We start from the raw sequence: 19,487 nt of genomic DNA on the forward strand, positions 1-19,487 counted from the left end.
TGTTTATTTATCCTTCTCATTAAATACAATGCTTACTCTCGAAATAGCCTCACCTTCAAAGATCCCTTGAATGCTGAAGCAGACCGCATTCAACTCATTGCTGTAATTATTACAAATGTTTTTTTTACTATATCTTTGTTTTTTTAAACCTATATCTTTTGTTGCATTACCATTCTTTTAATTTTTTAATGTCTTTATCTGCTTATCTCTAGTACAAATGCCAGGATCCTTCAGTGAACCCTGTAGAAACAGCTCAACAAATGTGCAGACTGGGAAATGATATCATGACTATAATGTCATGATGGAATAACCACAATAAGGCATTACAACAGAGTGTTGCGGGACTAAGGTCTCAACTAAAGAATACACAAAAACTTCTCACAGAAGCTTTGGCTTTAGCAGATGTTCTTGCTGCAGCCAAGGACTTTTGTAATGATGGTATATTTCCTTTTCTCTACATTTATTCTATACAATGCTAATTAAACCTTCTTTTCCTTATAGTACAACACAATGTGTCCACGCAAACTGTGGCTCCAACCTATCTTATGTTATCCAGCACGACAGAAGGTAGTAAAGCATACTTTAAATTTGTACATTTATCCTTTAATACAGTAAACCATTTTGTCTGTAAACATGTATGTCTCCTTTTTTATAGAACAAGATAACACACCATCTCCTGCTTATGAAGATGTGCAAGACATTTAAGTTTAATTCCTTTTTACTGTGACAACTTTTATTTTTGTAATGTTCTAATCAACCTTTCAGTATATTTGTACAAATTTTCTAATATTTTCTGTAGACCATGGGTGTCAAACTCAGTTCTTGGTGGGCCTCAGCCCTGCAGAGTATATTCAACCCTAAGTAAACGTAACCTAATTAAGTTCCTCTGGCGTGTTGAGAAACTAACCTCTGCAAGTATACAGCCCTCCAAGAGCTGATTTTGACAACCCAGCCCTACAAATATACTAAATAATTTTGTCATATTTGCACTTTTTTTCTCGTTCAGCTATTTTTATATATCTCTTTACATTTTTGTTTGTACATATTTACATTTTCCATTTCAATTATTATTTATATATTAATTAGTTGTTTTTTACATTGTCTCTTTTCATTGTTTTCTTAATAAAAAATTGCTAGATTATTATTTATTTACATCTGAGTATGTAGTGTTTACATCACTGTATTAGTCTTCTTTAATGAGTTCATGCACACTATAAAAAACAACCAATAGATGGTGAATCATCTTTAAATACTTTTTTCAAGGTACATGTTACTCAATTTTATGTACTTTTAGCACGTAGCAGTTCTTCTACTACGTCAATATTAATAATAATTAGTCAATAAAAATCATGACATATTATTTAATTTGTGAAGGTTAGATTTAGTAAAAAAAAAGAAAATGTGAAGATACAGGAAATTATATGTATTGCATTTTAATTGAACAAATAAAAAAAAAAACATTGTAAACTATTAATATAGGGATACATTTCAAGCTCAATACAACACATTAATCTGTTACATATATCCTACATAATATACAATTGAAACAATTTGGTGCATTTCATGATGTTGACACATGCGCCTTTTGTAGCACAAAAGCTAATATTTATGGATAAGTTTAACTCAATTTTTAATGTTTGTAGCCTAAATAAAATGTACCGAATTATTATGTGTTGTATTTGGTAGCTTATATAATTTATGAAAATCTAACTCATTTTAATGTGTAGCCTTTAATACTCCCCTAAGTATTTTTTACAGTGAAATATACTATGAGCTTTTACAATTTAGAAACATGCATAATTATTTTATTATGATTTAATAAAACTGAAACAGAAAAGGATGCAATTTAATATATAGTCAACTAAAGCCATTATAATAAGTCAGATATCTTCATCAGACTAAGACAAAAAAATAAAACTAAATCTTTGGTGTCAAAATTTAGACTTACACAGAAATAATACACAATACATGTAGGTTTTATTTATTCATAGGATATATATTTTATGTTTACATATATGAAAATTTCATTGAGTGGCTCATGATATGTGACATATGCCACAATAACATTTCATCTACTGTTTCAAGTTTAAGAGCCCCATGTGACATCACAATTTTTTTCATAACTTGTTTTATATCACTTTCTCTAAGAAATTTATTGAAATTATGTTATCTATGATATATGATTATGATTTACTTAGTATTTTGGGGGGTTCAAACATACCTTTAGTCACGAAAACAAGCATTTTAATAATTCGATTAACCAGACAGGTCCAAATTTTTTTAATGTTGTTACAGAAATAGAAAATGCATACATTGTCATATGATTACATATCTGTTTTAATTTTGTAAACTTTAGGTACTACTTCACTTAAAAGAGTGTTATAATGCTTTCAAAAGACTTTTCTACATAATCACCAATGACACTGTCACATTACAGTAGATTTTTATGGGTTAAAATAACAGGTCAGTTCATTTACTGTAGTTTCGTTTACATGATAATTTCATGAGCTTATATAATCAATAACCTTGTAAACAATGCTCTGTCTTGTGTATTTCAAGCAAACATAGTTGGAGTCCTGATCAGGGTACAATTTTAGGGAGCTGGTCGCTTGGGACATGGCTATGAAGTAAATTATTTTATAATGTCAAATTATAAGATATTACATCAATGACACTTACTTGTACATCATTATAAAATAATTTCTAAATTATTTAACATTTTAAAAAATGTAGAAAATAAAAACATCTATATAAATTTGTTTTTTACTGTAACTATAGTCTAATCTATCATACTAATGTATAATGTAGCACAGTTAAATGTTTGTTACAAGAAATTGTGATACAATGACCAAGAAACTAATTATGTTCAATATATTGTATTAAGAATAATGTCTATTTGGATCGCTCTTAGTAACGTACCTCACACCTTAAGCAAGTCAAACTGGAATTAATTTTTCCAGAATGATTTACTCTTGGGATCATTGGAACATGCAAGCCTTTCCACCACGTCAAGATGGCGATCCTTCGGAAAGGAAATTCACTCTCCATTCATTCTTTATCTAACACTCTCTCTCTCGCACACACAAACAAACACACCCATCTGCTCTAACACATACACTCACACATACACACAATAAGTAGGCACAAACATATAACGAATTTATTTCCATTCATTGTATTGATGATATCTAACATTTTTTATGTTGGAAATGTTACAGAGAGATATTATCATTTCTATTTTAAAACACAATACACTGGGTCATGATAGCTGTAATATGTCTGTAGAACTCCTGCTATGACATTTGTTGGTGCACCACTTATGAAGACTGGATCCAAAAGACTGTTGTTTACAGTTGTTCCAGTACTGATCACTTGGGTATAACCTTTCTCTTGAAACAACTTCAGAATTGGTTTTCTGCCAGTGGATAGCTGATCTTCATTAAAATCTCCACATAATATAATAGGCTTGAAAACTATGATTTCAAGAGATGTCAAAAGAGCATTGAGATTAAACAAAAACTCTGTTAGATTGTAGCTGGGTGGTCTGTAGATCACTACAAGAAGTGCCTTGTTTTGGTGCTTCAATCTTCAAAACCAAATATTCCAGATCCGTAACATTCTGCATATACATCAGAGGTCGAGCGTTGTAGCTGTTCTTCACATAAATCGCAACACCACCACCATTCTTGTTGGCCAAATCTGCATAATTTGTGTATGATACATGCCTGTTGCGTGTGTACATACTGAATCCATTTAACTGCAAGTTGTCCGGAACAGCTGAGCCAGACAAATGTGTTTCAGTGAGACACAAAACATCAGACAATAGAAGCTCATGGTGGCATTTTAAATCCTCCATATGACACTGAAGACCCTCTGTGTTATGGTGAATAATTTTAAGACCTGACGTTAGACTTGGATCTTTTAATATGTGTAACATTGGCTGCACATTGGAAAAATCAGCTTTTGTCATGTTTTCCAAGGACTCATTTATTTGTGGATCACAAAATTTTTTTTTTTCTTCGAAATCAACGATGTGCAATCTGCTGAGTGTTGTTGTTCTGCTCAGTGCAACATTTGCCATGCCTGGTTCAAATATGCGCTTCAAAGACACAACAGCACAATCTGTGGTCATTCCTTGCACTTTATGAATTGTGCATGCAAAAGCAAGCTTCATCGGAAATTGTCTACGAACTGCTTCCTTTCTTTTTAAAGGTTCTTCTAATCTTTCAATATAGACAATGTTGCCATCTTCATCAGGCGCTTTCATGCGATGTTTCTGTCCAGCATTCACATTATCCCCATGCAAGCCAATTAACTTAACATACTGAAGACTTTCACGGTTCTGAGTTTTTATTTTGGCAACAGTACCAAACGTACCATTAACTAATCCATCTTCTACATCTATATTTCTAGTAAGCATCACTTGTGCACCAATAGCAATCTGTAATCTGTCATTAAGGTCACATTTGTCTCCTTTAAATGGCGTACCTTGCCTTTTCATCTCACCTGTCTGAGGGTTTTTTTTGTAATCATCTGCATTAATGGTAACAATATTAGAATACTGCGAGGATAATGCTTCTCTGTTGTGAGTGTCTACCTCTTTATTGGTGGCAAAGATGTGTAGTGCATCTTTTGGACACTCTTCAAGAGAGGATCTTATCACTGGTTCTAACATGCACTTATCTTCATCATTCAGCTTCTCGTGCTTCTGTTTTATTCTCAGTCTATTGAGAAGCTGAGCATAAGCAAGATCGTCTTTCTGTCTCATGATCTGTGTCAAAGTTATTATTTGGAAATTATCTTTCCAAAAGTCCAGCACATGGTTTTCAAACACACAGAGGGGTTTTGCTCTTCCAAGAGGAGGTAACTGCCCAAAGTCACCAACTGTTAAAATACATAAACCTCCAAAAACTTTCTGGTTTCCTTTAATCTGCTGCAGTCTCCAGTTCACATACGCAAACAATTGTTTAGACACCATAGATATTTCATCAATAATTAAGATCTTTGCATTAGAAAAGTCTGCCCTGAGGTCATCTAAACTGTTTCCAAGACCTTGGTATGGAGGCTTTAAATTTCTTGGGAGTTTTAGGAGACAGTGCAGTGTTTTTCCTAAGATATTAAATGCTGCAGTACCTGTGAATGCTGCTAAAAGAACAGTTGGCTTAGAAATGTCTGTATGCTCTTGTGTGTTTGGAAGTCTACGCAGTATTTTGGATGCCTCTGCATAAATTGATTTAATGACATGCGATTTTCCAACTCAAGCACCTCCATTTAAAAAATACAAAAACTGTTCAGGATTTTTGCCAGAAACAGATCTTTTACACCAGTCTCGCACAGCATAAAATATAGATGATTGTTCCTGATTCAAGCTCTGAAACATTTTGCGAATCTGTGCAGAATTCAACTGGGTAGCTTCTATTACTGACATATTGGTGTTACTGACAGAGGTTGATGCTGAGTATTCAGGAATGTCGTCCTGCTCATTACATCATTTGGATCAATCGGTTCACGTTCCATGATGCTTTCCAATCGAATCAACTCAGTTGCTGGTGCCAATGTCGACCATGCATCTTCAACTGGACCATGTTGTTCAAAATCTTCAATTGCTTTTTCTATGGCTTCATTATGTTTTTCATATATCAGACGATTTGTATTTACAATCTTGAACACACTCTCCAGTTCTTCAGTGCCTGGTAGTTTAACTGAAGCAAAACTATAAAATGATTCATATGTTGGAAATCATGTGGACTTAAGTTGTTCATCTTTACGGTATGGTAGGTAAAGTTTCAAAAGTGTTCCATAAAACTTTTCTGCACTTTTCTCTTGTGAAAAACGAGCAGATCTTATAACAGCATCTTTCCCCCTAACTCTTTTCTGTATATGTCCCATATTTCTTTGAAGTGGCAGCACAGTTTTACCCTTTGTCTGTTTTGAATACACAATGCGGTATTCACTGGCAAATTCTGCCATGCACATGTTTTCAAATTCTTCTCTGTTTGGTCTGGCCTTATATTTGTCAGGCAATCCTGTCATCCACACATTTTCCAAGTCAGGGTCCATGTTCTTCAAGCATTTCATTGGTAAACTCATCTTTACAGCATTGTCATCAGTAGGTATGAATATAACAGTGCGTGAAGATGATTTTAATTTCAGGCTGCATGTACGAGCAACTGCCTCTTGAGCGCTGACCTCTCTATTTTTTGAATAGGCATTCATGACCTGCTTCATGCACTCACGGTCAGATAGATTATCATAGCTTGAGTCCTTCATCACTGTCTTGAAGTAATTACTCATATCATGCTCAGCCTTTGAAATGTATGAGAGAATGTACATTATACAGCTGTAGGGGTTCAGAATAAACTGTATGTCCATATTTGCATCCCAAGATCTTAACAGAACAGGATTATAACCATTAACCCAGCAGTCCTGTGGTCTCCTTTTCATAATTATTATACTTGAGGTAGACAGAGCATCAATATAATTTTCATAATCCTCATATGTCATGTTGGCTTTAAGAAGAAGCTGTGTAATGGTTTCAAAACTCTGAGTTGAGTCATTCAATAAATCCCATACTTTCTGAAGCTCAGCTTTAGCTTTTGTCAAATAATCGTGTTCTTCTTTTGATTCATCTTGATCATCAGAATTTTGTGCAGGAGGAGGTTTGGATCTGGTTATTATGGTCTGGTTATTGGGTGGTTTGGGAAATCCAAACCTGCAGTGCTTCTTGTTTTTTCTACAAGATTTTGAGTGGTTACGGCTGTGCATCTGTACTTCTGTTACAATTTTATGCAGTTCTGGATCTTGGTTTGGGTCTGGCAATTTACATGAGATGTATTTATCAATGAAATCGCAAACTACCTGATCCTGATCGGTTTCAAACTGTGGAGCATCTTTAACCCAAAATAAACAGTGAATATGTGGAGAGCCACGCTGCTGGAACTCTACTCTGTAAAAAAAAAAAATCAACAACCTCACCAATAGGTTGAGCAGGGGACATGATTAGATCTCTCATTAATGCTTCAACTCGTTTTTCAAACATTCTCATGACTGTGACTGGATTGCTATGCAGAATTTCACATTTTTCAGACCAGTCTAACTCAGAGAAGTTTATAGTGTCACCCTGTTGTGATTTAATAGCAATAATGACTTCAGGCCATCTCATCTCAGCAGCACTAAATGTACAGAAAAACGTAGGCGTTCCTAGTTGTCTCAGCATGGCAAACAAATCATGAAGAGTTTTCTCCCAGTATGCTGCAATTCCTCTTATTTATTTATTTTTTTTATTAGAATATGCAAAATCATACAAATACAAGTAAACATCAACAGATAACAAATACAAAGCATCAAAACTAAAAACAAAAACATCAACAATAGTCAGGTACTGGTATGTGCGTGAGTGTGTGCGTGTGAGTGTGAGTGTGTGTATGCATGTAAAGGTAACTTGGTGGACAGGTCAGAGTACATACATTAGAAACAATAACAGTCAATAAATGAAGCAAGTGTCACAGATATAGATAAAACATATAGAAAGAAACCAGTCAGAGGTAGGGAGTAACAACAATGCTTATTAATGTATGATAGTAAATATGAGAGTAAAAAGAGAGAAAGGACAACAGTAATAACTGACAACAATAATAATAAATCACAAGTGTTACACCAACTACTACTACAGAAAGTTACTTATATTACAACTACTACTGCTTCTACTACAGCCACAACCACGACTACTACTACTAACGTGTCTACTAATACTGATACTACTACAACGACTACCACTACTGATACTACTATAGCGTTTACTACAACTAATACAACAATGTCTACTACTACTACTACTACTACCACTACTACTACAATCACTTCTACTACATCAATATCAACAACATCTACTGATATTACTACACCAACAACGACTACTACTACTACTGTAACAACCACACCATTACTACTTCTGCTACTACTATACCAATGACATCTACTACTACATGAACTACAACTTCTATAATCTCTGTAACAATTACTCAATAACAATCGATACTATTACAATGACTACTACTTCATCTACTACTACTACTACTACTACTACAACTACTACCGTTACAACTACAACAACTGCAACCTTACTAATGTTAATGGTATAAATACTTGTAATAATGATAATGAAAAGATAACAGGACAAGTCAGAACAGTAATAATAATAATGATAACAAAAAATAAAAGTAATACCATTTATGAAAGATGTCGAGGAAAGGGGAGGATGGGAAATCAGGGAGAGGACAAGTAATAATAATAATAATAACAATAATAATATTAATAAATAATAATAATAGTAGTAAGTAGAAGGGGAAAGAGAGGAAAAGAGAAAATAAACTAATAATAATAAACAAAAATTAATAAAATAATAATAATAAAAATAAATAAATAATAAAATAAAAAAACAGAAAATGAAGGGGAGGAGTAGAAGAAAAAGAAAAGAAACAAAAAGAGTGAAAAATAAAATAAATAAAGTTCAGCAAACAAAGCAATGAGAATAAGCAAAAAAAATAATAATAAAAACTAAATAAATAAAAAAGAAAACACTATATCAATGCTAATTATGAATTATACAAACCGACATGGAAGAGTAATATTAAATATATGTATGATAGATTATTAACTTGATAACTATAATATACTCATGCTGGTAATAATAATAATAATACTAATAATGATAATAATAAAAATAACAACAGCTGTAACAATAAATTGAGGAGGTTGTAGTTGTGTGATGGGCATTGAGGTATATAGTGTTTGTCAGTTGCTTTGTGATGCATTAAAAAAATGTGTAACGTTTGGCATGGATCAGTCCAGTGCAATGCCCAGGCTGCCATGCCTACGTTACACTTTACCCTGTGAATTTAGTACATGTAAGTAGTTGTTTTTTTTTTGTTTTTTTTTTTTCCTCCTCTTCTCTTTCTTTTCTATTTTTTTTTCTTTTTTTTTATTTATTTATTTATTTTTTTATCTGTTGTTGGACTGGTCAGGAAAAGTACTGGTATATATATATAAAAAAAAAAAAAAATTATATATATATATAATTTATGTATAATAATAATAATAAATAGAAAACAAATATTATAAATAATAATAATAATAAAATGAATAAATAACATTGATAGAGACAGAAAAGGGGAACAAATAGAACAAAAGGGAAAGTAAAGAAGTACACTGTTAGACATTTCGAAGGGTTTTTACAGTAACTTACTGGCAACACTGTTGCCAGTAAGTTACTGTATTTTAGATTTACAGTATACAACTGTAAATCCGTTTACAGCATGTTACCGTAGTGTCTGAAAATGGTTAACTACTGTAAAAACTGTAAAAAAGTTAACAGTTAGCTACTGTAAACCTTTTAATTTTGTCCTAAATATTTTATAATATAATTTTATTAATATTATTTTATTACTATAGACCTAAAAAAGACACACTTACAAAATATTAACAAAATAAACACTCTTTATTTAAAACATTGGAGATGCTTAACCCAAGCTTAAAAATGTGTAAAAACATTACATTTCAATCATTCAAAATATTTTATTTTAAGAAAAAAAACATTGAAAATGACAAAGCACATTAACATACATGTACAAAACTAATTTAAGTGTCTGACCTGCATATTGTTGAGAAAAAAAAAAAACAATTGTACTAAGTACTACTGACATTAAACCAGACACAATTACAAAATATTCCATTCTTTAAAACATTAATAATGCTTAAAGCATTTAAGGAAAATGTGTGAAAATTACATTAAGCAATAAAATCAACACATTAAAAATAAATAAATCACACAAAGCACTAGAACATACATGTACAATAAAAATTTAAACTTCTGAATTGCATATTGTTGGAAAAATAAATATTTGTAACTATTAGCCGACTCAGAAACAACCCAACTTTAAAATATTACTGATTCTGGTGTCAAATGCTCAACAAGGTCTGAATTCACATGTTCAAATGCAATTCATCTTTATTTCTATTGCACTTTTACAATGTAGATCAATGATGTCAAAGTAGCTTAACATAGAAGTTCTTGTAAATTGAAGCTGCTTCAGTCCAGTTTTCAGAATTGAAGCAGTAAATGTCACTGCTGAAAGTCCAAACACTGAAGAGCAAATCCACCGATCCACCAATCGTAGCCAAGCGATCCAGTGGCGACAGTGGCATGGAAGAAACTTCACCAACTGACGAAAGTGTAGAATAAAATCCCTTGAGAGATACCAGGCTCAGTTGGGCACGACCAGTTCTCCTCTAGCCAAACTTGTGCAAGGCCGCAGTCTAGGCACCGGAGGCTTGAAAGTTCACCAGCGGGTGGCCAGGCTGGCCCATTGGATCAATGCGGAAACTCATTGATCACGTGTGTCTTTTAGGATTCACTCCTCCATGACCACCACAGCATCTGGTCAGGATTTGGCCCAGTCCAGGATTATGAAGAACTCTGGATAAGGACAAACAGACTAACATAAGCATAGAAGAAGCTTGTTTAAAAAAAATAAATCATATACTGGTTAATTATTTTGAAGCATGGCAGCTAGGTTGGGGTAGTTTTCAGCTGGTACTGAGCAACTGGCTCCTGCTCATAACCTGCTCACTACCATGTTTAAAAGATAACTAACCAGAATGTCCTGTTAATTTTTTTCCCTAACAAGGTTTTACAAAAACATTGTAGCATTTGTGATGGGTTGATTCACTGCAGGACAGATTAGACTATTTGTTTTATGTATTCCTAATAAACTAAAACTGACTGAATACTGATACAATTATTGAGAGTGTCTCACCTAATCCAAGTTCTCAGTTAGCTGGTGAAAGAAGGATAACTCACTGTTGTTCATGGTTGTCATTCTCTTCACTACTTCTCCTGCTATCTTCTGGCTCACTCTGGTTGTTGCTGTGCATTTTGTTTCATCCTCTGGAATTATTTATACAAATAATTTTATTATTTTATTTATTACAAAATATTTAGGCAACATGAAATGGGGAAAAAGACATTTAATACATAGACAAATGCATGTATCCCAATACTAATTATTGTATTTTGAAATGTCTGACCCATGACAGACCTCAATCTGCTCAAAAATATTATAAACAAAGATGAAAAAAAAAACCCTACTAAATGGTTTAATAAAAAAAGGGAAAAAGATTTTTTTATTTAGCTAGCAACTAAACATGTGACACATTTTGTATTAAAAGTAACGTTACTATATTGAGAAACAAATAGATGTACACACTGCAAATTTTAGATAGTAGATTTAACTACCTTGGAGTTAAAATTAACACTCCCTCAGAGTTTATATGGGAACCACTATAAGTGTTAAAAATAACACTTTTGAAAGTGTTAACATTGTCAACACCAAGAGAGTGTTAATTAGCAAACTCTTATTGTGTAAAATATCTGTTAAATTTCCGAAAAAATACCAGCAGCTGTGGTTGCCAGAATCTTTCTGTGAAAAACATGAAAGTTTTATATAACTGTATAAATTTACAAAAATTAACCATATTTCATGAACTAATACATTGTTTATTTTACAAAATCATAGCTTAGTGCACAAAAATGTAAAGTCTTTAGATGCAATAATGTTTTCATGTGTGATTGCTAGTAGCTAACAGATTTTGACTGCATTAGTAACTACACAGTTTCCTTTAAACAAAAGAAGATGCTCACACGTAAGCCTTAAATTCCAGAGCAAAATCCTCACTAGTGTCCTCACTACAGAGGGCTGAACACTCAGACAGTGATGAAGTTAATGAGACAATTAAGTGTCTAATTAAAGGAGGATTGAGAACTGTTGATGAACAACTGTTAACAGCAGAATCACTGAAGGAAAGAAAAACACAAGCCAAAACCAAAGATGAAATCAACTGAGAAAAAAAACTCTAAATAAAATAATAATCAATAAAAATAAAACAAATTACACAATAAAAAATGTTATTTTTCAACATCTTTAAAAAAAAACTCATCAAATTAAACAACTTATCATGGAGCTTCACCTATTACTGACCTTTGACTTTATTTCTGTCATGTGAACAAAAGCTCTTAATAAAATTTCTGTTGTTCATTTGAAGTCACCATGATGGAGGACAGAGTCTGCTTTAGTCAGGCTCTTCAACTTCTTACTATAAATGTCTTTTATTTTGGCTGCTATAGTTAGTGTTAATTACACTATTTAAACATACAGCATAGAAAGCCGAAAGAAAATTAAAGTGTCAGTCTGAAGAGATTATTAATGATAACATAGCCATCCTTTCCTTGTTTTCTAATTCAGTATCATATTAGTTATGTGTGAGAAATAAACAACCACTGAAGCTCCAATAAAATAAAATTAAAACAATATTTACAATGAGAATGTTTAATCTATGGCAGAACTCAAAAACACACAGACATCAATAATTAGTCTTTGAATCTCAATGATGGTGACAAACAAAAAAAATAAAAATCAAGTAAAAAAAAAAACACCTCCCAAAAAAAAACACAAAATACAGGAAAAGAAAGAGATTGTAAGAACATAAAGCTGCATAATTTATTCATGCTGCAATGCATGCTGGGAGCTTTGTACTATGCTTGCACCCAGCATGCATTGCGGCATGAATTATGCAGCTTTTTTTTTTTTTTTTTAGCAACCACGGTTGAGGTTCATGTCCTGATTCTTGATGCCTGTGTGTCATAATGAGCAAGCTGGAGCTTGAATGTTTAGTGCATGATACTTTAATTATTAATTGCATCCTAATTGTTTGTTGAATCTTCTATGAAGAGCAGCTAACTGCCAGTAGTATTGTCCCATGCAGCTTTAATACAACTATATTTGCATATCTTTATGTATCAACTGAATAAACATCTGAAATTAAAAACAATTAAGCATCAACAGTATAGTTTCTCTTGACCTTTCTTGCTATAGCTAATGAGTTTTAGAAACACAGTTATATCAGTCAGAGAAACATTAGGATATAAGAGTAAAAAAGCTTCAAGAGCTCAAATAAGCAGCCTCTGATCTCCATGATGGTGAGGTCAAATGAAATATTTTTAATAAAAAAAATCTAAACTTCTGTTCATTGTCAAATATTCTTACAGAAATGAAGTCAAACTGTAATCAGTGAAGCTGCTTATGCTATTATTTAATGGAGTTGTTTAATCCTCTGTTTTAATTCAGTTGGTTTGGTGTGAGGCTGTGTCTGTAGTTTTATTTATTCCTTCAATTTCTTATTCCTTCAGTGATTGTGCTTGTTAACAGCAGGTGTTCAACAGCAGATGTCTGAATTCACTTATTTGTGTTCATTCCCTCTGTCTAGTGGACTAAACTAATTGACCAATTTAAGGTTCAGGGGAATGAGGGTGTATGGCGAGATTTCAGACACTCTGATTAGTTTCTCAAATACAAGGGTTTTCTACAAAGGTAGATACATGTTACTCTGTGTGACAAGGAGGCAAATCAGCTTCTAACGCTGAGAGGGTTATTTTACCTTTATCTAACTCTAGAATTTTAACACTTTACTCTGAATTAACACAACACTTGAAATGTAACACCAATGAATTTGCTGTGCAGTACTTACTGTTGTATGAGGTCCAGTTTGCACAGGCAGGCTCCCAGTATTCTATATTGAGACCATAAAAAAGCCAAAAATACAGATAAGAATACCATGCTACAATCCACAACCTCCACACAACTTTTTTTTTATTTGTTTACCTTGGTTGCTTACTGGTCTTGCTTATTAAGCATAAGGCTGTGCTGATCAAGATGTTCCTCCGAAATGCTGTTTGTTTCTTCAGACAAAACCTGCTGCTGTGCCAGTGCCATATTTAAACAGAAAAAAATATATATAATGGTAACAATTATGTTTAACCAAATGTCAAGAGTTGTGATAAAAAAATCATTAGCAAACAATAAATAGCAAAAAGGTGGTTATTAGCATAATGCAGAGAGGTAAAATTGGTTTTATATTAGCAGATTCAGACTTCCCCCTTAATAATTTAATTTCATAAAAGTATTATTTGCAAACTCTAAATAGCGAAATCATTTTAGCAGCTAATGACTATCAAAGTACAACATGCTCACGGTCAAATAAACAGTGTTAATGTTGATTTCAAGTCATACTGGCATGCTAATTCTGATCGAATATTCAAAGTAACATGGTAAACAGTATAGAGTCTTCTAAATGAACGAATGTGCGAATATAAAACCAACATATTGTATAGATTTACGTTAACGTTCTTATTGTCACGGTTGCAGGTTTGTGCGCTTCTCCAGAGTGTATGTTGATCACGTGGGTTTGTTTTGTTTTGGTTATCCATGTGGATTTGTTAGGCTCACGTGTTATGTCGTCATTCAGTTGGTCTGATTAGTTCGCCAGCTGAGGCTCATCATGGTACCTATATCTGGGCAACGCTTTTGTGTGTCTGTGTCAGTTCGTTGTTATCACTCATGTTTGTGTGTCTGTGCTCAGGCCCTGCGGAGTTATTTGGATCTGGTTTTTCCCCGTTCTGTTTCCTGCCCTGCGTTCTGCGTCTTCTAGCCTGGCACTATTTGTCTTTGTCATCACAATAAACTTGTTCACTTGCTATTGGATCCTCTCTGACTCTCATTGAAACGTTACAGAACGAACTGACCTTTACATGGATCCAGCGAGTGTTTCCCAGATCTCCGAGTTCGTCTCCCACAGCAACGCTCGGATCGACCGTCAGGATGAGGCTCTGGCCACCACGGCTCAGGCGATCCAGGCCCTGGTTGGCCAAGTTTCATTGCTCACATCCCAGGTCCAACAACTGGTTACTCGTGCTGCACAGGCTGACACTGCACCTGCCCCCGAGACTGCACCGACCCCGGAAGTGTCACCAGCGCCTGCGGTTCCTGGTCGCTCTGTTGAGCCGCGTCTTCCACCTCCGACCAGCTACTCTGGAGAGCCTCTCTTGTGCCGATCCTTCCTGTCTAAGTGCTCCCTTTACATCTCACTGCAGCCGTCATTATTTTCCTCTGAACAATCTAAGGTGGCATTTGTCATCACCCTCCTTTCGGGAAAGGCGGCTCAGTGGGGAACAACAGCTTGGGAACAAAAGCTACCGTGCTGCTCTACGTTTGACCTGTTCTCAAAAGAACTTAAGAAGGTCTTTGATCGAGCCGCTTCCGGGAGAGAGGCCGCCCGAGTCCTCGCTGAACTCCGCCAGGGGAATCGGAGCGTAGCGGAATACTCGATTGAGTTCCGAACACTAGCCGCTGAATGCGGCTGGAACGCGGAGGCACAGTGGGACATGTTCCTGCACGGATTGTCTGATCGTCTGCAAGATGCGATCTATTCCTTAGATCTTCCTAAGACTCTGGACGAGCTGGTGGATTTGGCCATCCGTGTGGACACCAGACTGCTTCGGCGTGAGACTCGCCTGCAGCAGAGCAAATTTTCGGATTCCGTTCCTGACTTTCCGGCATTAACTGCGACACCGGAAGCGGTAAGCGCTGACCCGGAACCCATGCAGCTGGGGAGATCCCGCTTGTCCGTGCAAGAAAAGCGCCGACGGAGAACGGAGGGACTCTGCCTCTACTGCGGAGGGGCGGGTCATCGGGTGGCTTCCTGTCCCGTAAAAGACGACACCCATCAGTAGGTAAGGGGTTACTGATGGGTGAAATTAATTTGGAAAAATCCTCTACGGCTGCCACTTTATTGCCCGTCACTGTATCATGGGGTTCCGGAAGTCATGACACCCATGCCATCGTCGATTCCGGGGCGGAGGGAAATTTCATTGACTCCAGTTTCGCTTTCAGTTCTAAACTTCCGGTTATTGCACTGTCACAACCCATTGCAGTACGCGCCCTCAGTGGGCTTTCCCTTCCCACTATCACTCACTCCACCAAACCCATAAAACTTATCACGTCTGGAAATCATGTTGAACACATTTCATTTTTTTTAACAGACTGTTCCAACTCACCGGTGGTTTTAGGACATCCATGGTTAATTCTTCATAAACCTCACATTAATTGGGGTCTTAATTCCATATTTTCGTGGAGTGAGAACTGTCATCAGTCTTGTCTTTCGTCTGCTCGTTCTGCTGTTTCTTGTTCTGTGTTTCAGGAGGAGCGCATGGACCTGTCAAACGTGCCCAGTGAGTACCTCGACCTGAAGAGAGTGTTCAGTAAGTCTCGAGCTGCTTCTCTGCCTCCTCATCGTCCCTATGACTGTGCAATAGATTTATTGCCAGGTACGTCTCCGCCTAAAGGCAAGTTATACTCTCTTTCCATTCCTGAGAGGGAGGCCATGGAGAAATATATTTCTGATTCTCTAGCGGCCAAGATCATACGGCCCTCTTCTTCTCCGGCGGGGGCGGGGTTCTTTTTCGTGAAAAAGAAGGATGGGTCTCTTAGACCTTGTATAGACTATTGAGGGCTGAACAGCATCACGGTGAAGAATACGTATCCTTTGCCGCTGATGTCTTCAGCGTTCGAGCGTCTGCAAGGGGCTTCGTTTTTCACGAAATTAGATCTTCGCAACGCATATCATTTGGTTCGCATGAAGCAGGGTCATGAGTGAAAAAACGCGTTTTTGACCCCCAGGGGGCATTTTGAATATTGTGTTCTTCCGTTCGGGCTTTCTAATGCTCCTGCGGTTTTCCAAGCACTCGTAAATGACGTGTTGCGAGACATGATAGATCAGTTTATTTATGTCTACCTGGATGACATTCTGATTTTTTCTCGTTCTCTCCAGGAACATGTGCAGCACATCAGGCGAGTGCTTCAGCGGCTGCTAGAGAATGGGCTTTTTGTCAAGGCGGAGAAATGCGTGTTCCATGCACAGTCTGTTCCCTTTCTAGGACACATTGTGTCAGTCGAGGGGGTGCGCATGGATCCAGAGAAAGTTCAGGCTGTGGTGAATTGGCCAATCCCCGAGTCTCGTAAGGCCCTGCAGAGATTTCTGGGCTTCGCTAATTTTTACAGGCGTTTTATTCGCAATTTCAGCCAGCTTGCCGCCCCTCTGACGTCCTTAACCTCCGCCAAGACGCCCTTCAGGTGGTCGAGTGCAGCACAGGTTGCATTCACTAAACTAAAGAGCCGCTTTGTTTCAGCTCCTATTCTGGTGACACCTGATCCCTCCCGGCAGTTCGTGGTGGAGGTTGACGCGTCAGAGGTGGGCGTGGGCGCGATCCTGTCCCAGCGCGCAGCCTCGGATGACAGAATTCATCCGTGCGCGTTTTTCTCTCACCGATTATCTCCCGCTGAACGAAATTACGACATTGGTAATAGGGAGTTGTTGGCTGTCAAACTCGCTTTGGAGGAGTGGCGTCATTGGTTGGAGGGTTCGGGGGTTCCCTTTATCCTTTGGACCGATCATAAGAACCTCGAATACATCAGGTCCGCCAAACGACTTAACTCCAGGCAGGCTCGGTGGGCATTATTTTTCGGACGTTTTGACTTTACCGTCTCATATCGACCGGGTTCTAAAAACATCAAACCCGACGCGTTATCCCGTCTTTTTGATTCTTCCGAGCGCAATACGTCTCTTGAGCCCATCTTTCCCCAGAGGATTTGTATTTCTGCAGTAACATGGAAGATCGAGAGCAGGGTCCGCACAGCCCTGGATGGGGTAACGCCCCCAGCCGGATGCCCACCCAGTCGTTTGTTTGTGCCGGAGGAGATTCGGTCTGACGTCATTCGGTGGGGACATTCCTCCAAAGTGGCTTGTCATCCTGGGGTGAGTCGTACATTATTTTTGGTTAAACAGCGGTTTTGGTGGCCAGCTATGGCACGGGACATACGCGAGTTTGTTTTGGCCTGTTCTGTTTGTGCTGTTTCTAAGACTTCTAATCGCCCCCCTGCTGGACTCCTTCAGCCGCTGTCAGTGCCTTCGAGACCCTGGTCGCACATTTCGCTAGATTTCGTCACCGGTCTCCCGCCATCTGGTGGCAATACGGCTGTTTTGACCGTTGTGGACCGGTTCTCGAAGGCTACTCATTTTATTCCTCTGCCCAAATTACCCTCAGCCAGAGAGACAGCGGATGCTGTCATTAATCACGTCTTTCGCATTCATGGCCTCCCGACGGACATGGTTTCTGACAGGGGCCCCAGTTTGTCTCTAAATTTTGGAGAGAATTCTGTCATTTATTGGGAGCGACTGTAAGCCTTTCTTCTGGTTTCCATCCTCAGAGTAACGGACAAACAGAGAGGGCCAATCAAGATCTCGAGCGTATGTTACGTTGTTTGGTTTCCCAAAATCCCTTCTCTTGGAGTCAGCAGCTCCCATGGGTGGAGTACGCACACAATTCATTACCAGTGTCGGCTACGGGCCTCTCTCCGTTTCAGTGTAGCTTAGGATACCAGCCACAAGCTTTTCCCAGTCTGAAATCCGAAATCGCGGTCCCCTCTGCCCATGCCTTTGTCCAGAGGTGCCGACGCACTTGGAGCAGAGCCAGACAGACCCTCCTCCAAGTGGGTGCGCGCACCAAGGCTAAAGCCGATCGCCACCGGTCGAAGCCTCCCGTTTACGTCGTCTGTCAAAAAGTGTGGCTTTCAACTAAGAATATTCCCTTGCGTTCCGTGTGTAATAAACTTGCACCTAAATTTATTGGCCCATTCACTGTCATCAAGATCATTAGTCCGGTGGCAGTCCGCCTCAAACTTCCTCCAGCGTACAGGAGAATACATCCCGTGTTTTATGTTTCCAAATTAAAGCCCGTTTTTCATACGGCCATTAACCCGCCCACTCCGGTTCCCCCCCCGCCGCGTCTCGTAGATGGGGAGACCGTTTATTCGGTTAAGCGCATTCTGGACTCGAGACGGAGGGGACGAGGATTTCAGTACTTGGTGGACTGGGAAGGTTATGGTGCGGAGGAGAGGAGTTGGGTTCCTGCAAAGGACATATTGGATCGCTCTCTTATCGATGATTACAATCGCCAGGTAAGCTCTTCTGGAAGCACCAGGAGGTGCTCGTAGGAGAGGAGGTAATGTCACGGTTGCAGGTTTGTGCGCTTCTCCGGAGTGTATGTTGATCACGTGGGTTTGTTTTGTTTTGGTTATCCATGTGGATTTGTTAGGCTCACATGTTATGTCGTCATTCAGTTGGTCTGATTAGTTCGCCAGCTGAGGCTCATCATGGTGCCTATATCTGGGCGACGCTTTTGTGTGTCTGTGTCAGTTCGTTGTTATCACTCATGTTTGTGTGTCTGTGCTCAGGCCCTGCGGAGTTATCTGGATCTGGTTTTTCCCCGTTCTGTTTCCTGCCCTGCGTTCTGCGTCTTCTAGCCTGGCACTATTTGTCTTTGTCATCACAATAAACTTGTTCACTTGCTATTGGATCCTCTCTGACTCTCATTGAAACGTTACACTTATAGGTTACGTCGCGATGTTATTTTCTCAAGCTAACGTTATAAGTTACTCTAAACCAGAGAAAAATAAGTTCACAACATCTAATATATAGTATAAATCAATATAAGTTAAACGTTGCACGTTAAAATGAGTTTGAGTCCAATTCAGTATAAA

General features: G+C 37.5%; 4 long non-coding RNA genes across 4 annotated transcripts in view; 2 read left to right on the forward strand and 2 right to left on the reverse strand.

Moving 5' to 3' along the window:
• LOC141381964 (uncharacterized) overlaps positions 1-19,487 on the forward strand; it is a 1,176,553-nt gene that overhangs the window by 688,599 nt on the left and 468,467 nt on the right. The gene's annotated exons all lie outside the window — the stretch shown is intronic.
• Positions 484-1,141, forward strand: LOC141381890 (uncharacterized). The gene is made up of 2 exons (XR_012402782.1): positions 484-567; positions 656-1,141. It is a non-coding gene; the product is annotated as an uncharacterized lncRNA (long non-coding RNA).
• Positions 732-3,033, reverse strand: LOC141381923 (uncharacterized). The gene is made up of 2 exons (XR_012402831.1): positions 1,043-3,033; positions 732-857 (listed from the first exon to the last, which is right to left on the reverse strand). It is a non-coding gene; the product is annotated as an uncharacterized lncRNA (long non-coding RNA).
• Positions 9,554-10,945, reverse strand: LOC137491312 (uncharacterized). The gene is made up of 2 exons (XR_011011282.2): positions 10,859-10,945; positions 9,554-10,474 (listed from the first exon to the last, which is right to left on the reverse strand). It is a non-coding gene; the product is annotated as an uncharacterized lncRNA (long non-coding RNA).

This window comes from Danio rerio, chromosome 4 (assembly GCF_049306965.1).
Source record: "Danio rerio strain Tuebingen ecotype United States chromosome 4, GRCz12tu, whole genome shotgun sequence".
In the NCBI taxonomy this organism is placed as follows: Eukaryota; Metazoa; Chordata; class Actinopteri; order Cypriniformes; family Danionidae; genus Danio; species Danio rerio.